Here is a 22417-nt window from a genome sequence, read left to right as displayed (position 1 = left end):
ATCTTATCTTTTATTGCAAAATCGTATCTCACATAAAAAGTACTGTTCAACAGAGTCATAGCGTTACTTGAGTCCTTTGTGCAACATCCTTCCCTAACATAGTTCAATAGGCAAAAGTTGAACAGAATAGAAAAGTTATGTAATTCTGTTTGTCTTTGACTGTAGAAAATAAAAAATGTGAAATGTCCACATTGCTGCAGCAATTTGCTCCCCTGTCACATGGGAGGTTCCATGGTGTAATGGTTAGCACTTTGGACTTTGAATCCAAGGATCCGAGTTCAAATCTCGGTGGGACCACTTTCATGACTTATGACCAAATCTTTTTCTGTCAAGTGTATTCATAAATATCATAAATCTAACACGGGTAGAGTGAAACATTAATTTATTGATTGTATTTTTAAAGTCTATTTGATGTGAGCAAATGATAGAACTTTTAGAAAACATGGAAATAAAATGGCTCAAAATAATGAGACATTTTGTGAGCTGACTCTGTTTTCTCAACTCATCACAAGAAGCTGATGCAAGATATTACTTGTTTAAATCTTACTGTTATTGATAAGGGGAACAAGGAACTTTTTAAATTGGAAAGCCTTCATTAAAAGAAAACTTGAGGAATCAAATTGTGTATTTTGGGGACAGAAGAGATGAACTTTTAAATAACAATCTTGAAATTAAGACACACAGATATTTACACTCTGTTTTTCTAAAGTAGATCCATAACCACAAAGTAGAATCTTTCGAAAGACATGTCAAATGTATTAATCTGAATTCCTCTTTCAAAGAAATTCACAATTAAATGCAATGTGTAAGTTAAGAATGTTGTCAGATAAGAAATCAGCAAAATTAACTATCTTATTACTGATCATAAAGATGAGAAAGGAAAAGAACCTCTTGCTTAAATTGTGGATGGGAAAGAACAGTTTTTAGTTTTCAGCTTCAGTACTTATGTTTATGAATAATTCATTTCTTTATATTGTATTATCGCTATCTAGATGGATATAGCCATCTGTACATAGATACATACTTATACGTTGATAAGTTTCAGTATAAAACTTTGACGTTATGTTTTTCCAAGTCCAAATTCTAAGAAATTAGTGAAATATTAAATCTCATAATTCAAGCAGGTCCCACCGAGATTTGAACTCGGATCGCTGGATTCAGAGTCCAGAGTGCTAACCATTACACCATGGAACCCTGCCATACATGAGGGATTTTTCCATTGAGACAAAAGAGAGCGCATCAGTGCAGGGGCTTTTCTTACATTGATGAAAAGATAACTCAGTTGAATGCTCATAGTGTAAAGAGCTACAATGTGATTTGATTCTTTTCAGCTACATTCTCCATAACAGTGTTAAATGTGCAAACGTTTATCAGGACATGCAATTTACAACATAATGATCATATTTGACTGAAGAATATTAAAACATTCTACATTTCCAAACTACTACATCCATTTCTCTGTCTCTCACATGGGTGGCTCCAAAGAGCAACGGTTGGCACTTTGGACTTTGCATGCAAAGGTACCAGTCCAATTCTTTGAGGTACTATTTTACTAATCTCGACCTTTTACATTTCTGTCATCTTTTGTTATTGATAGCTCCAATCCAATACCAGTACGTTGAAAGAGACAAATGTTGACTCCTTTCAAAATGTCCAACAGCTTGAACAAGTTACAGAAATACGAACTTCATAATACTTTTACATCAGATTCCTACACAAAATAGTGCGACATTACAAAATCCTATCCTGTTTTTCTCAAATGCATTTCAGAGGGCTGATTCCCAGCATTCCTTTTTGAAGATTTCCACACTATTGATAAGGCGAATATAGCACATTCTGAAAGAGATGTGTTCTTAAATCAAACCTAGAGAACCACAATGACGGTATCATTCAGATAGTACAAATGTTTTTTGTATATTAGTATGGAAATTGTGAAATAAAACATTTCTCATGCTGATTTTCAACAGTCGATCTGCAATCATGAAATATAAGCTTTTGCTTGGAGGCCTCAAAGGTACTGATCTAATTTTCTTTTTTAGAATTATTCACAGATCGTATGATATGCTTTGTACAAATCAACTATGTTGTTAGATCAAAATTGATTAAAAAGTGACTATCTCAATTTCAGGACATATAGAAGAGGAAGGAGAAGAAGCTCATGTTTCAAATGCGGAGAGGCAACAACTGTTCATTATTTTCACCTCTATTAATTATACGTATTTTTATAATGTATATATTTATATTTTCCGATAAAAATACATAGACATATAGCGATATATAGGGAGATACATACATATAAGTTGATACGTACAAGTTTATAAGTAAATGAGATGTTTTTCCAATTAATACTTCTAAGAACTGAATGGAAAAAAATCGTAAAGTTTAGATAAGTCCCACTGAGCTTTGTACTTAGATCCCTGTTTTCAGAGTCCAGATTGACAAGCATAACACCATCAACCCACCTGTACCAGGTTGAGCTTTCCATTTTGGCAGAAGAGATTGCATTCACGGGGGAATCTTATCTTTTATTGCAAAATCGTATCTCACATAAAAAGTACTGTTCAACAGAGTCATAGCGTTACTTGAGTCCTTTGTGCAACATCCTTCCCTAACATAGTTCAATAGGCAAAAGTTGAACAGAATAGAAAAGTTATGTAATTCTGTTTGTCTTTGACTGTAGAAAATAAAAAATTTGAAATGTCCACATTGCTGCAGCAATTTGCTCCCCTGTCACATGGGAGGTTCCATGGTGTAATGGTTAGCACTTTGGACTTTGAATCCAAGGATCCGAGTTCAAATCTCGGTGGGACCACTTTCATGACTTATGACCAAATCTTTTTCTGTCAAGTGTATTCATAAATATCATAAATCTAACACGGGTAGAGTGAAACATTAATTTATTGATTGTATTTTTAAAGTCTATTTGATGTGAGCAAATGATAGAACTTTTAGAAAACATGGAAATAAAATGGCTCAAAATAATGAGACATTTTGTGAGCTGACTCTGTTTTCTACTGTTATTGATAAGGGGAACAAGGAACTTTTTTAATTGGAAAGCCTTCATTAAAAGAAAACTTGAGGAATCAAATTGTGTATTTTGGGGACAGAAGAGATGAACTTTTAAATAACAATCTTGAAATTAAGACACACAGATATTTACACTCTGTTTTTCTAAAGTAGATCCATAACCACAAAGTAGAATCTTTCGAAAGACATGTCAAATGTATTAATCTGAATTCCTCTTTCAAAGAAATTCACAATTAAATGCACTGTGTAAGTTAAGAATGTTGTCAGATAAGAAATCAGCAAAATTAACTATCTTATTACTGATCATAAAGATGAGAAAGGAAAAGAACCTCTTGCTTAAATTGTGGATGGGAAAGAACAGTTTTTAGTTTTCAGCTTCAGTACTTATGTTTATGAATTTTTCATTTCTTTATATTGTATTATCGCTATCTAGATGGATATAGCCATCTGTACATAGATACATACTTATACGTTGATAAGTTACAGTATAAAACTTTGACGTTATGTTTTTCCAAGTCCAAAATCAAAGAAATTAGTGAAATATTAAATCTCATAATTCAAGCAGGTCCCACCGAGATTTGAACTCGGATCGCTGGATTCAGAGTCCAGAGTGCTAACCATTACACCATGGAACCCTGCCATACATGAGGGATTTTTCCATTGAGACAAAAGAGAGCGCATCAGTGCAGGGGCTTTTCTTACATTGATGAAAAGATAACTCAGTTGAATGCTCATAGTGTAAAGAGATACAATGTGATTTGATTCTTTTCAGCTACATTCTCCATAACAGTGTTAAATGTGCAAACGTTTATCAGGACATGCAATTTACAAAATAATGATCATATTTGACTGAAGAATATTAAAACATTCTACATTTCCAAACTACTACATCCATTTCTCTGTCTCTAACATGGGTGGCTCCAAAGAGCAACGGTTGGCACTTTGGACTTTGCATGCAAAGGTACCAGTCCAATTCTTTGAGGTACTATTTTACTAATCTCAACCTTTTACATTTCTGTCATCTTTTGTTATTGATAGCTCCAATCCAATACCAGTAGGTTGAACGAGACAAATGTTGACTCCTTTCAAAATGTCCAACAGCTTGAACAAGTTACAGAAATACGAACTTTATAATACTTTTACATCAGATTCCTACACAAAATAGTGCGACATTACAAAATCCTATCCTGTTTTTCTCAAATGCATTTCAGAGGGCTGATTCCCAGCATTCCTTTTTGAAGATTTCTACACTATTGATAAGGCGAATATAGCACATTTTGAAAGAGATGTGTTCTTAAATCAAACCTAGAGAACCACAATGACGGTATCATTCAGATAGTACAAATGTTTTTTGTATATTAGTATGGAAATTGTGAAATAAAACATTTCTCATGCTGATTTTCAACAGTCGATCTGCAATCATGAAATATAAGCTTTTGCTTGGAGGCCTCAAAGGTACTGATCTAATTTTCTTTTTTTAGAATTATTCACAGATCGTATGATATGCTTTGTACAAATCAACTATGCTGTTAGGTCAAAATTGATTAAAAAGTGACTATCTCAATTTCAGGACATATAGAAGAGGAAGGAGAAGAAGCTCATGTTTCAAATGCGGAGAGGCAACAACTGTTCATTATTTTCACCTCTATTAATTATACGTATTTTTATAATGTATATATTTATATTTTCCGATAAAAATACATAGACATATAGCGATATATAGGGAGATACATACATATAAGTTGATACGTACAAGTTTATAAGTAAATGAGATGTTTTTCCAATTAATACTTCTAAGAACTGAATGGAAAAAAAATCGTAAAGTTTAGATAAGTCCCACTGAGCTTTGTACTTAGATCCCTGTTTTCAGAGTCCAGATTGACAAGCATAACACCATCAACCCACCTGTACCAGGTTGAGCTTTCCATTTTGGCAGAAGAGATTGCATTCACGGGGGAATCTTATCTTTTATTGCAAAATCGTATCTCACATAAAAAGTACTGTTCAACAGAGTCATAGCGTTACTTGAGTCCTTTGTGCAACATCCTTCCCTAACATAGTTCAATAGGCAAAAGTTGAACAGAATAGAAAAGTTATGTAATTCTGTTTGTCTTTGACTGTAGAAAATAAAAAATTTGAAATGTCCACATTGCTGCAGCAATTTGCTCCCTTGTTACATGGGAGGTTCCATGGTGTAATGGTTAGCACTTTGGACTTTGAATCCAAGGATCCGAGATCAAATCTCGGTGGGACCACTTTCATGACTTATGACCAAATCTTTTTCTGTCAAGTGTATTCATAAATATCATAAATCTAACACGGGTAGAGTGAAACATTAATTTATTGATTGTATTTTTAAAGTCTATTTGATGTGAGCAAATGATAGAACTTTTAGAAAACATGGAAATAAAATGGCTCAAAATAATGAGACATTTTGTGAGCTGACTCTGTTTTCTCAACTCATCACAAGAAGCTGATGCAAGATATTACTTGTTTAAATCTTACTGTTATTGATAAGGGGAACAAGGAGCTTTTTAAATTGGAAAGCCTTCATTAAAAGAAAACTTGAGCAATCAAATTGTGTATTTTGGGGACAGAAGAGATGAACTTTTAAATAACAATCTTGAAATTAAGACACACAGATATTTACACTCTGTTTTTCTAAAGTAGATCCATAACCACAAAGTAGAATCTTTCGAAAGACATGTCAAATGTATTAATCTGAATTCCTCTTTCAAAGAAATTCACAATTAAATGCAATGTGTAAGTTAAGAATGTTGTCAGATAAGAAATCAGCAAAATTAACTATCTTATTACTGATCATAAAGATGAGAAAGGAAAAGAACCTCTTGCTTAAATTGTGGATGGGAAAGAACAGTTTTTAGTTTTCAGCTTCAGTACTTATGTTTATGAATAATTCATTTCTTTATATTGTATTATCGCTATCTAGATGGATATAGCCATCTGTACATAGATACATACTTATACGTTGATAAGTTTCAGTATAAAACTTTGACGTTATGTTTTTCCAAGTTCAAATTCTAAGAAATTAGTGAAATATTAAATCTCATAATTCAAGCAGGTCCCACCGAGATTTGAACTCGGATCGCTGGATTCAGAGTCCAGAGTGCTAACCATTACACCATGGAACCCTGCCATACATGAGGGATTTTTCCATTGAGACAAAAGAGAGCGCATCAGTGCAGGGGCTTTTCTTACATTGATGAAAAGATAACTCAGTTGAATGCTCATAGTGTAAAGAGCTACAATGTGATTTGATTCTTTTCAGCTACATTCTCCATAACAGTGTTAAATGTGCAAACGTTTATCAGGACATGCAATTTACAAAATAATGATCATATTTGACTGAAGAATATTAAAACATTCTACATTTCCAAACTACTACATCCATTTCTCTGTCTCTCACATGGGTGGCTCCAAAGAGCAACGGTTGGCACTTTGGACTTTGCATGCAAAGGTACCAGTCCAATTCTTTGAGGTACTATTTTACTAATCTCGACCTTTTACATTTCTGTCATCTTTTGTTATTGATAGCTCCAATCCAATACCAGTACGTTGAAAGAGACAAATGTTGACTCCTTTCAAAATGTCCAACAGCTTGAACAAGTTACAGAAATACGAACTTCATAATACTTTTACATCAGATTCCTACACAAAATAGTGCGACATTACAAAATCCTATCCTGTTTTTCTCAAATGCATTTCAGAGGGCTGATTCCCAGCATTCCTTTTTGAAGATTTCCACACTATTGATAAGGCGAATATAGCACATTCTGAAAGAGATGTGTTCTTAAATCAAACCTAGAGAACCACAATGACGGTATCATTCAGATAGTACAAATGTTTTTTGTATATTAGTATGGAAATTGTGAAATAAAACATTTCTCATGCTGATTTTCAACAGTCGATCTGCAATCATGAAATATAAGCTTTTGCTTGGAGGCCTCAAAGGTACTGATCTAATTTTCTTTTTTAGAATTATTCACAGATCGTATGATATGCTTTGTACAAATCAACTATGTTGTTAGATCAAAATTGATTAAAAAGTGACTATCTCAATTTCAGGACATATAGAAGAGGAAGGAGAAGAAGCTCATGTTTCAAATGCGGAGAGGCAACAACTGTTCATTATTTTCACCTCTATTAATTATACGTATTTTTATAATGTATATATTTATATTTTCCGATAAAAATACATAGACATATAGCGATATATAGGGAGATACATACATATAAGTTGATACGTACAAGTTTATAAGTAAATGAGATGTTTTTCCAATTAATACTTCTAAGAACTGAATGGAAAAAAAATCGTAAAGTTTAGATAAGTCCCACTGAGCTTTGTACTTAGATCCCTGTTTTCAGAGTCCAGATTGACAAGCATAACACCATCAACCCACCTGTACCAGGTTGAGCTTTCCATTTTGGCAGAAGAGATTGCATTCACGGGGGAATCTTATCTTTTATTGCAAAATCGTATCTCACATAAAAAGTACTGTTCAACAGAGTCATAGCGTTACTTGAGTCCTTTGTGCAACATCCTTCCCTAACATAGTTCAATAGGCAAAAGTTGAACAGAATAGAAAAGTTATGTAATTCTGTTTGTCTTTGACTGTAGAAAATAAAAAATTTGAAATGTCCACATTGCTGCAGCAATTTGCTCCCCTGTCACATGGGAGGTTCCATGGTGTAATGGTTAGCACTTTGGACTTTGAATCCAAGGATCCGAGTTCAAATCTCGGTGGGACCACTTTCATGACTTATGACCAAATCTTTTTCTGTCAAGTGTATTCATAAATATCATAAATCTAACACGGGTAGAGTGAAACATTAATTTATTGATTGTATTTTTAAAGTCTATTTGATGTGAGCAAATGATAGAACTTTTAGAAAACATGGAAATAAAATGGCTCAAAATAATGAGACATTTTGTGAGCTGACTCTGTTTTCTACTGTTATTGATAAGGGGAACAAGGAACTTTTTTAATTGGAAAGCCTTCATTAAAAGAAAACTTGAGGAATCAAATTGTGTATTTTGGGGACAGAAGAGATGAACTTTTAAATAACAATCTTGAAATTAAGACACACAGATATTTACACTCTGTTTTTCTAAAGTAGATCCATAACCACAAAGTAGAATCTTTCGAAAGACATGTCAAATGTATTAATCTGAATTCCTCTTTCAAAGAAATTCACAATTAAATGCACTGTGTAAGTTAAGAATGTTGTCAGATAAGAAATCAGCAAAATTAACTATCTTATTACTGATCATAAAGATGAGAAAGGAAAAGAACCTCTTGCTTAAATTGTGGATGGGAAAGAACAGTTTTTAGTTTTCAGCTTCAGTACTTATGTTTATGAATTTTTCATTTCTTTATATTGTATTATCGCTATCTAGATGGATATAGCCATCTGTACATAGATACATACTTATACGTTGATAAGTTACAGTATAAAACTTTGACGTTATGTTTTTCCAAGTCCAAATTCTAAGAAATTAGTGAAATATTAAATCTCATAATTCAAGCAGGTCCCACCGAGATTTGAACTCGGATCGCTGGATTCAGAGTCCAGAGTGCTAACCATTACACCATGGAACCCTGCCATACATGAGGGATTTTTCCATTGAGACAAAAGAGAGCGCATCAGTGCAGGGGCTTTTCTTACATTGATGAAAAGATAACTCAGTTGAATGCTCATAGTGTAAAGAGCTACAATGTGATTTGATTCTTTTCAGCTACATTCTCCATAACAGTGTTAAATGTGCAAACGTTTATCAGGACATGCAATTTACAAAATAATGATCATATTTGACTGAAGAATATTAAAACATTCTACATTTCCAAACTACTACATCCATTTCTCTGTCTCTAACATGGGTGGCTCCAAAGAGCAACGGTTGGCACTTTGGACTTTGCATGCAAAGGTACCAGTCCAATTCTTTGAGGTACTATTTTACTAATCTCAACCTTTTACATTTCTGTCATCTTTTGTTATTGATAGCTCCAATCCAATACCAGTAGGTTGAACGAGACAAATGTTGACTCCTTTCAAAATGTCCAACAGCTTGAACAAGTTACAGAAATACGAACTTTATAATACTTTTACATCAGATTCCTACACAAAATAGTGCGACATTACAAAATCCTATCCTGTTTTTCTCAAATGCATTTCAGAGGGCTGATTCCCAGCATTCCTTTTTGAAGATTTCTACACTATTGATAAGGCGAATATAGCACATTTTGAAAGAGATGTGTTCTTAAATCAAACCTAGAGAACCACAATGACGGTATCATTCAGATAGTACAAATGTTTTTTGTATATTAGTATGGAAATTGTGAAATAAAACATTTCTCATGCTGATTTTCAACAGTCGATCTGCAATCATGAAATATAAGCTTTTGCTTGGAGGCCTCAAAGGTACTGATCTAATTTTCTTTTTTTAGAATTATTCACAGATCGTATGATATGCTTTGTACAAATCAACTATGCTGTTAGGTCAAAATTGATTAAAAAGTGACTATCTCAATTTCAGGACATATAGAAGAGGAAGGAGAAGAAGCTCATGTTTCAAATGCGGAGAGGCAACAACTGTTCATTATTTTCACCTCTATTAATTATACGTATTTTTATAATGTATATATTTATATTTTCCGATAAAAATACATAGACATATAGCGATATATAGGGAGATACATACATATAAGTTGATACGTACAAGTTTATAAGTAAATGAGATGTTTTTCCAATTAATACTTCTAAGAACTGAATGGAAAAAAAATCGTAAAGTTTAGATAAGTCCCACTGAGCTTTGTACTTAGATCCCTGTTTTCAGAGTCCAGATTGACAAGCATAACACCATCAACCCACCTGTACCAGGTTGAGCTTTCCATTTTGGCAGAAGAGATTGCATTCACGGGGGAATCTTATCTTTTATTGCAAAATCGTATCTCACATAAAAAGTACTGTTCAACAGAGTCATAGCGTTACTTGAGTCCTTTGTGCAACATCCTTCCCTAACATAGTTCAATAGGCAAAAGTTGAACAGAATAGAAAAGTTATGTAATTCTGTTTGTCTTTGACTGTAGAAAATAAAAAATTTGAAATGTCCACATTGCTGCAGCAATTTGCTCCCCTGTCACATGGGAGGTTCCATGGTGTAATGGTTAGCACTTTGGACTTTGAATCCAAGGATCCGAGTTCAAATCTCGGTGGGACCACTTTCATGACTTATGACCAAATCTTTTTCTGTCAAGTGTATTCATAAATATCATAAATCTAACACGGGTAGAGTGAAACATTAATTTATTGATTGTATTTTTAAAGTCTATTTGATGTGAGCAAATGATAGAACTTTTAGAAAACATGGAAATAAAATGGCTCAAAATAATGAGACATTTTGTGAGCTGACTCTGTTTTCTACTGTTATTGATAAGGGGAACAAGGAACTTTTTTAATTGGAAAGCCTTCATTAAAAGAAAACTTGAGGAATCAAATTGTGTATTTTGGGGACAGAAGAGATGAACTTTTAAATAACAATCTTGAAATTAAGACACACAGATATTTACACTCTGTTTTTCTAAAGTAGATCCATAACCACAAAGTAGAATCTTTCGAAAGACATGTCAAATGTATTAATCTGAATTCCTCTTTCAAAGAAATTCACAATTAAATGCACTGTGTAAGTTAAGAATGTTGTCAGATAAGAAATCAGCAAAATTAACTATCTTATTACTGATCATAAAGATGAGAAAGGAAAAGAACCTCTTGCTTAAATTGTGGATGGGAAAGAACAGTTTTTAGTTTTCAGCTTCAGTACTTATGTTTATGAATTTTTCATTTCTTTATATTGTATTATCGCTATCTAGATGGATATAGCCATCTGTACATAGATACATACTTATACGTTGATAAGTTACAGTATAAAACTTTGACGTTATGTTTTTCCAAGTCCAAAATCAAAGAAATTAGTGAAATATTAAATCTCATAATTCAAGCAGGTCCCACCGAGATTTGAACTCGGATCGCTGGATTCAGAGTCCAGAGTGCTAACCATTACACCATGGAACCCTGCCATACATGAGGGATTTTTCCATTGAGACAAAAGAGAGCGCATCAGTGCAGGGGCTTTTCTTACATTGATGAAAAGATAACTCAGTTGAATGCTCATAGTGTAAAGAGCTACAATGTGATTTGATTCTTTTCAGCTACATTCTCCATAACAGTGTTAAATGTGCAAACGTTTATCAGGACATGCAATTTACAAAATAATGATCATATTTGACTGAAGAATATTAAAACATTCTACATTTCCAAACTACTACATCCATTTCTCTGTCTCTAACATGGGTGGCTCCAAAGAGCAACGGTTGGCACTTTGGACTTTGCATGCAAAGGTACCAGTCCAATTCTTTGAGGTACTATTTTACTAATCTCAACCTTTTACATTTCTGTCATCTTTTGTTATTGATAGCTCCAATCCAATACCAGTAGGTTGAACGAGACAAATGTTGACTCCTTTCAAAATGTCCAACAGCTTGAACAAGTTACAGAAATACGAACTTCATAATACTTTTACATCAGATTCCTACACAAAATAGTGCGACATTACAAAATCCTATCCTGTTTTTCTCAAATGCATTTCAGAGGGCTGATTCCCAGCATTCCTTTTTGAAGATTTCCACACTATTGATAAGGCGAATATAGCACATTCTGAAAGAGATGTGTTCTTAAATCAAACCTAGAGAACCACAATGACGGTATCATTCAGATAGTACAAATGTTTTTTGTATATTAGTATGGAAATTGTGAAATAAAACATTTCTCATGCTGATTTTCAACAGTCGATCTGCAATCATGAAATATAAGCTTTTGCTTGGAGGCCTCAAAGGTACTGATCTAATTTTCTTTTTTAGAATTATTCACAGATCGTATGATATGCTTTGTACAAATCAACTATGTTGTTAGATCAAAATTGATTAAAAAGTGACTATCTCAATTTCAGGACATATAGAAGAGGAAGGAGAAGAAGCTCATGTTTCAAATGCGGAGAGGCAACAACTGTTCATTATTTTCACCTCTATTAATTATACGTATTTTTATAATGTATATATTTATATTTTCCGATAAAAATACATAGACATATAGCGATATATAGGGAGATACATACATATAAGTTGATACGTACAAGTTTATAAGTAAATGAGATGTTTTTCCAATTAATACTTCTAAGAACTGAATGGAAAAAAAATCGTAAAGTTTAGATAAGTCCCACTGAGCTTTGTACTTAGATCCCTGTTTTCAGAGTCCAGATTGACAAGCATAACACCATCAACCCACCTGTACCAGGTTGAGCTTTCCATTTTGGCAGAAGAGATTGCATTCACGGGGGAATCTTATCTTTTATTGCAAAATCGTATCTCACATAAAAAGTACTGTTCAACAGAGTCATAGCGTTACTTGAGTCCTTTGTGCAACATCCTTCCCTAACATAGTTCAATAGGCAAAAGTTGAACAGAATAGAAAAGTTATGTAATTCTGTTTGTCTTTGACTGTAGAAAATAAAAAATTTGAAATGTCCACATTGCTGCAGCAATTTGCTCCCCTGTCACATGGGAGGTTCCATGGTGTAATGGTTAGCACTTTGGACTTTGAATCCAAGGATCCGAGTTCAAATCTCGGTGGGACCACTTTCATGACTTATGACCAAATCTTTTTCTGTCAAGTGTATTCATAAATATCATAAATCTAACACGGGTAGAGTGAAACATTAATTTATTGATTGTATTTTTAAAGTCTATTTGATGTGAGCAAATGATAGAACTTTTAGAAAACATGGAAATAAAATGGCTCAAAATAATGAGACATTTTGTGAGCTGACTCTGTTTTCTACTGTTATTGATAAGGGGAACAAGGAACTTTTTTAATTGGAAAGCCTTCATTAAAAGAAAACTTGAGGAATCAAATTGTGTATTTTGGGGACAGAAGAGATGAACTTTTAAATAACAATCTTGAAATTAAGACACACAGATATTTACACTCTGTTTTTCTAAAGTAGATCCATAACCACAAAGTAGAATCTTTCGAAAGACATGTCAAATGTATTAATCTGAATTCCTCTTTCAAAGAAATTCACAATTAAATGCACTGTGTAAGTTAAGAATGTTGTCAGATAAGAAATCAGCAAAATTAACTATCTTATTACTGATCATAAAGATGAGAAAGGAAAAGAACCTCTTGCTTAAATTGTGGATGGGAAAGAACAGTTTTTAGTTTTCAGCTTCAGTACTTATGTTTATGAATTTTTCATTTCTTTATATTGTATTATCGCTATCTAGATGGATATAGCCATCTGTACATAGATACATACTTATACGTTGATAAGTTACAGTATAAAACTTTGACGTTATGTTTTTCCAAGTCCAAAATCAAAGAAATTAGTGAAATATTAAATCTCATAATTCAAGCAGGTCCCACTGAGATTTGAACTCGGATCGCTGGATTCAGAGTCCAGAGTGCTAACCATTACACCATGGAACCCTGCCATACATGAGGGATTTTTCCATTGAGACAAAAGAGAGCGCATCAGTGCAGGGGCTTTTCTTACATTGATGAAAAGATAACTCAGTTGAATGCTCATAGTGTAAAGAGCTACAATGTGATTTGATTCTTTTCAGCTACATTCTCCATAACAGTGTTAAATGTGCAAACGTTTATCAGGACATGCAATTTACAAAATAATGATCATATTTGACTGAAGAATATTAAAACATTCTACATTTCCAAACTACTACATCCATTTCTCTGTCTCTAACATGGGTGGCTCCAAAGAGCAACGGTTGGCACTTTGGACTTTGCATGCAAAGGTACCAGTCCAATTCTTTGAGGTACTATTTTACTAATCTCAACCTTTTACATTTCTGTCATCTTTTGTTATTGATAGCTCCAATCCAATACCAGTAGGTTGAACGAGACAAATGTTGACTCCTTTCAAAATGTCCAACAGCTTGAACAAGTTACAGAAATACGAACTTTATAATACTTTTACATCAGATTCCTACACAAAATAGTGCGACATTACAAAATCCTATCCTGTTTTTCTCAAATGCATTTCAGAGGGCTGATTCCCAGCATTCCTTTTTGAAGATTTCTACACTATTGATAAGGCGAATATAGCACATTTTGAAAGAGATGTGTTCTTAAATCAAACCTAGAGAACCACAATGACGGTATCATTCAGATAGTACAAATGTTTTTTGTATATTAGTATGGAAATTGTGAAATAAAACATTTCTCATGCTGATTTTCAACAGTCGATCTGCAATCATGAAATATAAGCTTTTGCTTGGAGGCCTCAAAGGTACTGATCTAATTTTCTTTTTTTAGAATTATTCACAGATCGTATGATATGCTTTGTACAAATCAACTATGCTGTTAGGTCAAAATTGATTAAAAAGTGACTATCTCAATTTCAGGACATATAGAAGAGGAAGGAGAAGAAGCTCATGTTTCAAATGCGGAGAGGCAACAACTGTTCATTATTTTCACCTCTATTAATTATACGTATTTTTATAATGTATATATTTATATTTTCCGATAAAAATACATAGACATATAGCGATATATAGGTAGATACATACATATAAGTTGATACGTACAAGTTTATAAGTAAATGAGATGTTTTTCCAATTAATACTTCTAAGAACTGAATGGAAAAAAAATCGTAAAGTTTAGATAAGTCCCACTGAGCTTTGTACTTAGATCCCTGTTTTCAGAGTCCAGATTGACAAGCATAACACCATCAACCCACCTGTACCAGGTTGAGCTTTCCATTTTGGCAGAAGAGATTGCATTCACGGGGGAATCTTATCTTTTATTGCAAAATCGTATCTCACATAAAAAGTACTGTTCAACAGAGTCATAGCGTTACTTGAGTCCTTTGTGCAACATCCTTCCCTAACATAGTTCAATAGGCAAAAGTTGAACAGAATAGAAAAGTTATGTAATTCTGTTTGTCTTTGACTGTAGAAAATAAAAAATTTGAAATGTCCACATTGCTGCAGCAATTTGCTCCCCTGTTACATGGGAGGTTCCATGGTGTAATGGTTAGCACTTTGGACTTTGAATCCAAGGATCCGAGATCAAATCTCGGTGGGACCACTTTCATGACTTATGACCAAATCTTTTTCTGTCAAGTGTATTCATAAATATCATAAATCTAACACGGGTAGAGTGAAACATTAATTTATTGATTGTATTTTTAAAGTCTATTTGATGTGAGCAAATGATAGAACTTTTAGAAAACATGGAAATAAAATGGCTCAAAATAATGAGACATTTTGTGAGCTGACTCTGTTTTCTCAACTCATCACAAGAAGCTGATGCAAGATATTACTTGTTTAAATCTTACTGTTATTGATAAGGGGAACAAGGAGCTTTTTAAATTGGAAAGCCTTCATTAAAAGAAAACTTGAGCAATCAAATTGTGTATTTTGGGGACAGAAGAGATGAACTTTTAAATAACAATCTTGAAATTAAGACACACAGATATTTACACTCTGTTTTTCTAAAGTAGATCCATAACCACAAAGTAGAATCTTTCGAAAGACATGTCAAATGTATTAATCTGAATTCCTCTTTCAAAGAAATTCACAATTAAATGCAATGTGTAAGTTAAGAATGTTGTCAGATAAGAAATCAGCAAAATTAACTATCTTATTACTGATCATAAAGATGAGAAAGGAAAAGAACCTCTTGCTTAAATTGTGGATGGGAAAGAACAGTTTTTAGTTTTCAGCTTCAGTACTTATGTTTATGAATAATTCATTTCTTTATATTGTATTATCGCTATCTAGATGGATATAGCCATCTGTACATAGATACATACTTATACGTTGATAAGTTTCAGTATAATACTTTGACGTTATGTTTTTCCAAGTCCAAATTCTAAGAAATTAGTGAAATATTAAATCTCATAATTCAAGCAGGTCCCACCGAGATTTGAACTCGGATCGCTGGATTCAGAGTCCAGAGTGCTAACCATTACACCATGGAACCCTGCCATACATGAGGGATTTTTCCATTGAGACAAAAGAGAGCGCATCAGTGCAGGGGCTTTTCTTACATTGATGAAAAGATAACTCAGTTGAATGCTCATAGTGTAAAGAGCTACAATGTGATTTGATTCTTTTCAGCTACATTCTCCATAACAGTGTTAAATGTGCAAACGTTTATCAGGACATGCAATTTACAAAATAATGATCATATTTGACTGAAGAATATTAAAACATTCTACATTTCCAAACTACTACATCCATTTCTCTGTCTCTCACATGGGTGGCTCCAAAGAGCAACGGTTGGCACTTTGGACTTTGCATGCAAAGGTACCAGTCCAATTCTTTGGGGTACTATTTTACTAATCTCGACCTTTTACATTTCTGTCATCTTTTGTTATTGATAGCTCCAATCCAATACCAGTACGTTGAAAGAGACAAATGTTGACTCCTTTCAAAATGTCCAACAGCTTGAACAAGTTACAGAAATACGAACTTCATAATACTTTTACATCAGATTCCTACACAAAATAGTGCGACATTACAAAATCCTATCCTGTTTTTCTCAAATGCATTTCAGAGGGCTGATTCCCAGCATTCCTTTTTGAAGATTTCCACACTATTGATAAGGCGAATATAGCACATTCTGAAAGAGATGTGTTCTTAAATCAAACCTAGAGAACCACAATGACGGTATCATTCAGATAGTACAAATGTTTTTTGTATATTAGTATGGAAATTGTGAAATAAAACATTTCTCATGCTGATTTTCAACAGTCGATCTGCAATCATGAAATATAAGCTTTTGCTTGGAGGCCTCAAAGGTACTGATCTAATTTTCTTTTTTAGAATTATTCACAGATCGTATGATATGCTTTGTACAAATCAACTATGTTGTTAGATCAAAATTGATTAAAAAGTGACTATCTCAATTTCAGGACATATAGAAGAGGAAGGAGAAGAAGCTCATGTTTCAAATGCGGAGAGGCAACAACTGTTCATTATTTTCACCTCTATTAATTATACGTATTTTTATAATGTATATATTTATATTTTCCGATAAAAATACATAGACATATAGCGATATATAGGGAGATACATACATATAAGTTGATACGTACAAGTTTATAAGTAAATGAGATGTTTTTCCAATTAATACTTCTAAGAACTGAATGGAAAAAAAATCGTAAAGTTTAGATAAGTCCCACTGAGCTTTGTACTTAGATCCCTGTTTTCAGAGTCCAGATTGACAAGCATAACACCATCAACCCACCTGTACCAGGTTGAGCTTTCCATTTTGGCAGAAGAGATTGCATTCACGGGGGAATCTTATCTTTTATTGCAAAATCGTATCTCACATAAAAAGTACTGTTCAACAGAGTCATAGCGTTACTTGAGTCCTTTGTGCAACATCCTTCCCTAACATAGTTCAATAGGCAAAAGTTGAACAGAATAGAAAAGTTATGTAATTCTGTTTGTCTTTGACTGTAGAAAATAAAAAATGTGAAATGTCCACATTGCTGCAGCAATTTGCTCCCCTGTCACATGGGAGGTTCCATGGTGTAATGGTTAGCACTTTGGACTTTGAATCCAAGGATCCGAGTTCAAATCTCGGTGGGACCACTTTCATGACTTATGACCAAATCTTTTTCTGTCAAGTGTATTCATAAATATCATAAATCTAACACGGGTAGAGTGAAACATTAATTTATTGATTGTATTTTTAAAGTCTATTTGATGTGAGCAAATGATAGAACTTTTAGAAAACATGGAAATAAAATGGCTCAAAATAATGAGACATTTTGTGAGCTGACTCTGTTTTCTCAACTCATCACAAGAAGCTGATGCAAGATATTACTTGTTTAAATCTTACTGTTATTGATAAGGGGAACAAGGAACTTTTTAAATTGGAAAGCCTTCATTAAAAGAAAACTTGAGGAATCAAATTGTGTATTTTGGGGACAGAAGAGATGAACTTTTAAATAACAATCTTGAAATTAAGACACACAGATATTTACACTCTGTTTTTCTAAAGTAGATCCATAACCACAAAGTAGAATCTTTCGAAAGACATGTCAAATGTATTAATCTGAATTCCTCTTTCAAAGAAATTCACAATTAAATGCAATGTGTAAGTTAAGAATGTTGTCAGATAAGAAATCAGCAAAATTAACTATCTTATTACTGATCATAAAGATGAGAAAGGAAAAGAACCTCTTGCTTAAATTGTGGATGGGAAAGAACAGTTTTTAGTTTTCAGCTTCAGTACTTATGTTTATGAATAATTCATTTCTTTATATTGTATTATCGCTATCTAGATGGATATAGCCATCTGTACATAGATACATACTTATACGTTGATAAGTTTCAGTATAAAACTTTGACGTTATGTTTTTCCAAGTCCAAATTCTAAGAAATTAGTGAAATATTAAATCTCATAATTCAAGCAGGTCCCACCGAGATTTGAACTCGGATCGCTGGATTCAGAGTCCAGAGTGCTAACCATTACACCATGGAACCCTGCCATACATGAGGGATTTTTCCATTGAGACAAAAGAGAGCGCATCAGTGCAGGGGCTTTTCTTACATTGATGAAAAGATAACTCAGTTGAATGCTCATAGTGTAAAGAGCTACAATGTGATTTGATTCTTTTCAGCTACATTCTCCATAACAGTGTTAAATGTGCAAACGTTTATCAGGACATGCAATTTACAACATAATGATCATATTTGACTGAAGAATATTAAAACATTCTACATTTCCAAACTACTACATCCATTTCTCTGTCTCTCACATGGGTGGCTCCAAAGAGCAACGGTTGGCACTTTGGACTTTGCATGCAAAGGTACCAGTCCAATTCTTTGAGGTACTATTTTACTAATCTCGACCTTTTACATTTCTGTCATCTTTTGTTATTGATAGCTCCAATCCAATACCAGTACGTTGAAAGAGACAAATGTTGACTCCTTTCAAAATGTCCAACAGCTTGAACAAGTTACAGAAATACGAACTTCATAATACTTTTACATCAGATTCCTACACAAAATAGTGCGACATTACAAAATCCTATCCTGTTTTTCTCAAATGCATTTCAGAGGGCTGATTCCCAGCATTCCTTTTTGAAGATTTCCACACTATTGATAAGGCGAATATAGCACATTCTGAAAGAGATGTGTTCTTAAATCAAACCTAGAGAACCACAATGACGGTATCATTCAGATAGTACAAATGTTTTTTGTATATTAGTATGGAAATTGTGAAATAAAACATTTCTCATGCTGATTTTCAACAGTCGATCTGCAATCATGAAATATAAGCTTTTGCTTGGAGGCCTCAAAGGTACTGATCTAATTTTCTTTTTTAGAATTATTCACAGATCGTATGATATGCTTTGTACAAATCAACTATGTTGTTAGATCAAAATTGATTAAAAAGTGACTATCTCAATTTCAGGACATATAGAAGAGGAAGGAGAAGAAGCTCATGTTTCAAATGCGGAGAGGCAACAACTGTTCATTATTTTCACCTCTATTAATTATACGTATTTTTATAATGTATATATTTATATTTTCCGATAAAAATACATAGACATATAGCGATATATAGGGAGATACATACATATAAGTTGATACGTACAAGTTTATAAGTAAATGAGATGTTTTTCCAATTAATACTTCTAAGAACTGAATGGAAAAAAATCGTAAAGTTTAGATAAGTCCCACTGAGCTTTGTACTTAGATCCCTGTTTTCAGAGTCCAGATTGACAAGCATAACACCATCAACCCACCTGTACCAGGTTGAGCTTTCCATTTTGGCAGAAGAGATTGCATTCACGGGGGAATCTTATCTTTTATTGCAAAATCGTATCTCACATAAAAAGTACTGTTCAACAGAGTCATAGCGTTACTTGAGTCCTTTGTGCAACATCCTTCCCTAACATAGTTCAATAGGCAAAAGTTGAACAGAATAGAAAAGTTATGTAATTCTGTTTGTCTTTGACTGTAGAAAATAAAAAATTTGAAATGTCCACATTGCTGCAGCAATTTGCTCCCCTGTCACATGGGAGGTTCCATGGTGTAATGGTTAGCACTTTGGACTTTGAATCCAAGGATCCGAGTTCAAATCTCGGTGGGACCACTTTCATGACTTATGACCAAATCTTTTTCTGTCAAGTGTATTCATAAATATCATAAATCTAACACGGGTAGAGTGAAACATTAATTTATTGATTGTATTTTTAAAGTCTATTTGATGTGAGCAAATGATAGAACTTTTAGAAAACATGGAAATAAAATGGCTCAAAATAATGAGACATTTTGTGAGCTGACTCTGTTTTCTACTGTTATTGATAAGGGGAACAAGGAACTTTTTTAATTGGAAAGCCTTCATTAAAAGAAAACTTGAGGAATCAAATTGTGTATTTTGGGGACAGAAGAGATGAACTTTTAAATAACAATCTTGAAATTAAGACACACAGATATTTACACTCTGTTTTTCTAAAGTAGATCCATAACCACAAAGTAGAATCTTTCGAAAGACATGTCAAATGTATTAATCTGAATTCCTCTTTCAAAGAAATTCACAATTAAATGCACTGTGTAAGTTAAGAATGTTGTCAGATAAGAAATCAGCAAAATTAACTATCTTATTACTGATCATAAAGATGAGAAAGGAAAAGAACCTCTTGCTTAAATTGTGGATGGGAAAGAACAGTTTTTAGTTTTCAGCTTCAGTACTTATGTTTATGAATTTTTCATTTCTTTATATTGTATTATCGCTATCTAGATGGATATAGCCATCTGTACATAGATACATACTTATACGTTGATAAGTTACAGTATAAAACTTTGACGTTATGTTTTTCCAAGTCCAAAATCAAAGAAATTAGTGAAATATTAAATCTCATAATTCAAGCAGGTCCCACCGAGATTTGAACTCGGATCGCTGGATTCAGAGTCCAGAGTGCTAACCATTACACCATGGAACCCTGCCATACATGAGGGATTTTTCCATTGAGACAAAAGAGAGCGCATCAGTGCAGGGGCTTTTCTTACATTGATGAAAAGATAACTCAGTTGAATGCTCATAGTGTAAAGAGATACAATGTGATTTGATTCTTTTCAGCTACATTCTCCATAACAGTGTTAAATGTGCAAACGTTTATCAGGACATGCAATTTACAAAATAATGATCATATTTGACTGAAGAATATTAAAACATTCTACATTTCCAAACTACTACATCCATTTCTCTGTCTCTAACATGGGTGGCTCCAAAGAGCAACGGTTGGCACTTTGGACTTTGCATGCAAAGGTACCAGTCCAATTCTTTGAGGTACTATTTTACTAATCTCAACCTTTTACATTTCTGTCATCTTTTGTTATTGATAGCTCCAATCCAATACCAGTAGGTTGAACGAGACAAATGTTGACTCCTTTCAAAATGTCCAACAGCTTGAACAAGTTACAGAAATACGAACTTTATAATACTTTTACATCAGATTCCTACACAAAATAGTGCGACATTACAAAATCCTATCCTGTTTTTCTCAAATGCATTTCAGAGGGCTGATTCCCAGCATTCCTTTTTGAAGATTTCTACACTATTGATAAGGCGAATATAGCACATTTTGAAAGAGATGTGTTCTTAAATCAAACCTAGAGAACCACAATGACGGTATCATTCAGATAGTACAAATGTTTTTTGTATATTAGTATGGAAATTGTGAAATAAAACATTTCTCATGCTGATTTTCAACAGTCGATCTGCAATCATGAAATATAAGCTTTTGCTTGGAGGCCTCAAAGGTACTGATCTAATTTTCTTTTTTTAGAATTATTCACAGATCGTATGATATGCTTTGTACAAATCAACTATGCTGTTAGGTCAAAATTGATTAAAAAGTGACTATCTCAATTTCAGGACATATAGAAGAGGAAGGAGAAGAAGCTCATGTTTCAAATGCGGAGAGGCAACAACTGTTCATTATTTTCACCTCTATTAATTATACGTATTTTTATAATGTATATATTTATATTTTCCGATAAAAATACATAGACATATAGCGATATATAGGGAGATACATACATATAAGTTGATACGTACAAGTTTATAAGTAAATGAGATGTTTTTCCAATTAATACTTCTAAGAACTGAATGGAAAAAAAATCGTAAAGTTTAGATAAGTCCCACTGAGCTTTGTACTTAGATCCCTGTTTTCAGAGTCCAGATTGACAAGCATAACACCATCAACCCACCTGTACCAGGTTGAGCTTTCCATTTTGGCAGAAGAGATTGCATTCACGGGGGAATCTTA

At 33.4% G+C, this 22417-nt stretch overlaps 17 non-coding genes across 17 annotated transcripts; 9 read left to right on the top strand and 8 right to left on the bottom strand.

The window, feature by feature from the left end:
- Positions 1-225: 225 nt before the first annotated feature.
- On the top strand, positions 226-297 carry TRNAQ-UUG (transfer RNA glutamine (anticodon UUG)). The gene has a single exon. It is a non-coding gene; the product is annotated as a tRNA-Gln (tRNA).
- An 825-nt stretch (positions 298-1122) lies between these two features.
- Positions 1123-1194, bottom strand: TRNAQ-CUG (transfer RNA glutamine (anticodon CUG)). Its single transcript has one exon. It is a non-coding gene; the product is annotated as a tRNA-Gln (tRNA).
- A 1546-nt stretch (positions 1195-2740) lies between these two features.
- Positions 2741-2812, top strand: TRNAQ-UUG (transfer RNA glutamine (anticodon UUG)). The gene has a single exon. It is a non-coding gene; the product is annotated as a tRNA-Gln (tRNA).
- A 778-nt stretch (positions 2813-3590) lies between these two features.
- Positions 3591-3662, bottom strand: TRNAQ-CUG (transfer RNA glutamine (anticodon CUG)). Its single transcript has one exon. It is a non-coding gene; the product is annotated as a tRNA-Gln (tRNA).
- Positions 3663-5210: 1548 nt separating this feature from the next.
- On the top strand, positions 5211-5282 carry TRNAQ-UUG (transfer RNA glutamine (anticodon UUG)). The gene has a single exon. It is a non-coding gene; the product is annotated as a tRNA-Gln (tRNA).
- An 825-nt stretch (positions 5283-6107) lies between these two features.
- On the bottom strand, positions 6108-6179 carry TRNAQ-CUG (transfer RNA glutamine (anticodon CUG)). Its single transcript has one exon. It is a non-coding gene; the product is annotated as a tRNA-Gln (tRNA).
- Positions 6180-7726: 1547 nt separating this feature from the next.
- On the top strand, positions 7727-7798 carry TRNAQ-UUG (transfer RNA glutamine (anticodon UUG)). The gene has a single exon. It is a non-coding gene; the product is annotated as a tRNA-Gln (tRNA).
- A 778-nt stretch (positions 7799-8576) lies between these two features.
- Positions 8577-8648, bottom strand: TRNAQ-CUG (transfer RNA glutamine (anticodon CUG)). The gene has a single exon. It is a non-coding gene; the product is annotated as a tRNA-Gln (tRNA).
- Positions 8649-10196: 1548 nt separating this feature from the next.
- On the top strand, positions 10197-10268 carry TRNAQ-UUG (transfer RNA glutamine (anticodon UUG)). Its single transcript has one exon. It is a non-coding gene; the product is annotated as a tRNA-Gln (tRNA).
- A 778-nt stretch (positions 10269-11046) lies between these two features.
- On the bottom strand, positions 11047-11118 carry TRNAQ-CUG (transfer RNA glutamine (anticodon CUG)). The gene has a single exon. It is a non-coding gene; the product is annotated as a tRNA-Gln (tRNA).
- Positions 11119-12665: 1547 nt separating this feature from the next.
- On the top strand, positions 12666-12737 carry TRNAQ-UUG (transfer RNA glutamine (anticodon UUG)). The gene has a single exon. It is a non-coding gene; the product is annotated as a tRNA-Gln (tRNA).
- A 2398-nt stretch (positions 12738-15135) lies between these two features.
- Positions 15136-15207, top strand: TRNAQ-UUG (transfer RNA glutamine (anticodon UUG)). The gene has a single exon. It is a non-coding gene; the product is annotated as a tRNA-Gln (tRNA).
- Positions 15208-16032: 825 nt separating this feature from the next.
- Positions 16033-16104, bottom strand: TRNAQ-CUG (transfer RNA glutamine (anticodon CUG)). Its single transcript has one exon. It is a non-coding gene; the product is annotated as a tRNA-Gln (tRNA).
- Positions 16105-17651: 1547 nt separating this feature from the next.
- Positions 17652-17723, top strand: TRNAQ-UUG (transfer RNA glutamine (anticodon UUG)). The gene has a single exon. It is a non-coding gene; the product is annotated as a tRNA-Gln (tRNA).
- An 825-nt stretch (positions 17724-18548) lies between these two features.
- On the bottom strand, positions 18549-18620 carry TRNAQ-CUG (transfer RNA glutamine (anticodon CUG)). Its single transcript has one exon. It is a non-coding gene; the product is annotated as a tRNA-Gln (tRNA).
- A 1546-nt stretch (positions 18621-20166) lies between these two features.
- Positions 20167-20238, top strand: TRNAQ-UUG (transfer RNA glutamine (anticodon UUG)). The gene has a single exon. It is a non-coding gene; the product is annotated as a tRNA-Gln (tRNA).
- Positions 20239-21016: 778 nt separating this feature from the next.
- Positions 21017-21088, bottom strand: TRNAQ-CUG (transfer RNA glutamine (anticodon CUG)). The gene has a single exon. It is a non-coding gene; the product is annotated as a tRNA-Gln (tRNA).
- Between the last annotated feature and the right edge of the window lie 1329 nt (positions 21089-22417).

This window comes from Lissotriton vulgaris, chromosome 4_1 (genome assembly GCF_964263255.1).
Source record: "Lissotriton vulgaris chromosome 4_1, aLisVul1.2, whole genome shotgun sequence".
NCBI classification, from domain to species: Eukaryota; Metazoa; Chordata; class Amphibia; order Caudata; family Salamandridae; genus Lissotriton; species Lissotriton vulgaris.
This window is presented reverse-complemented; position numbering and strand designations above follow the sequence as displayed.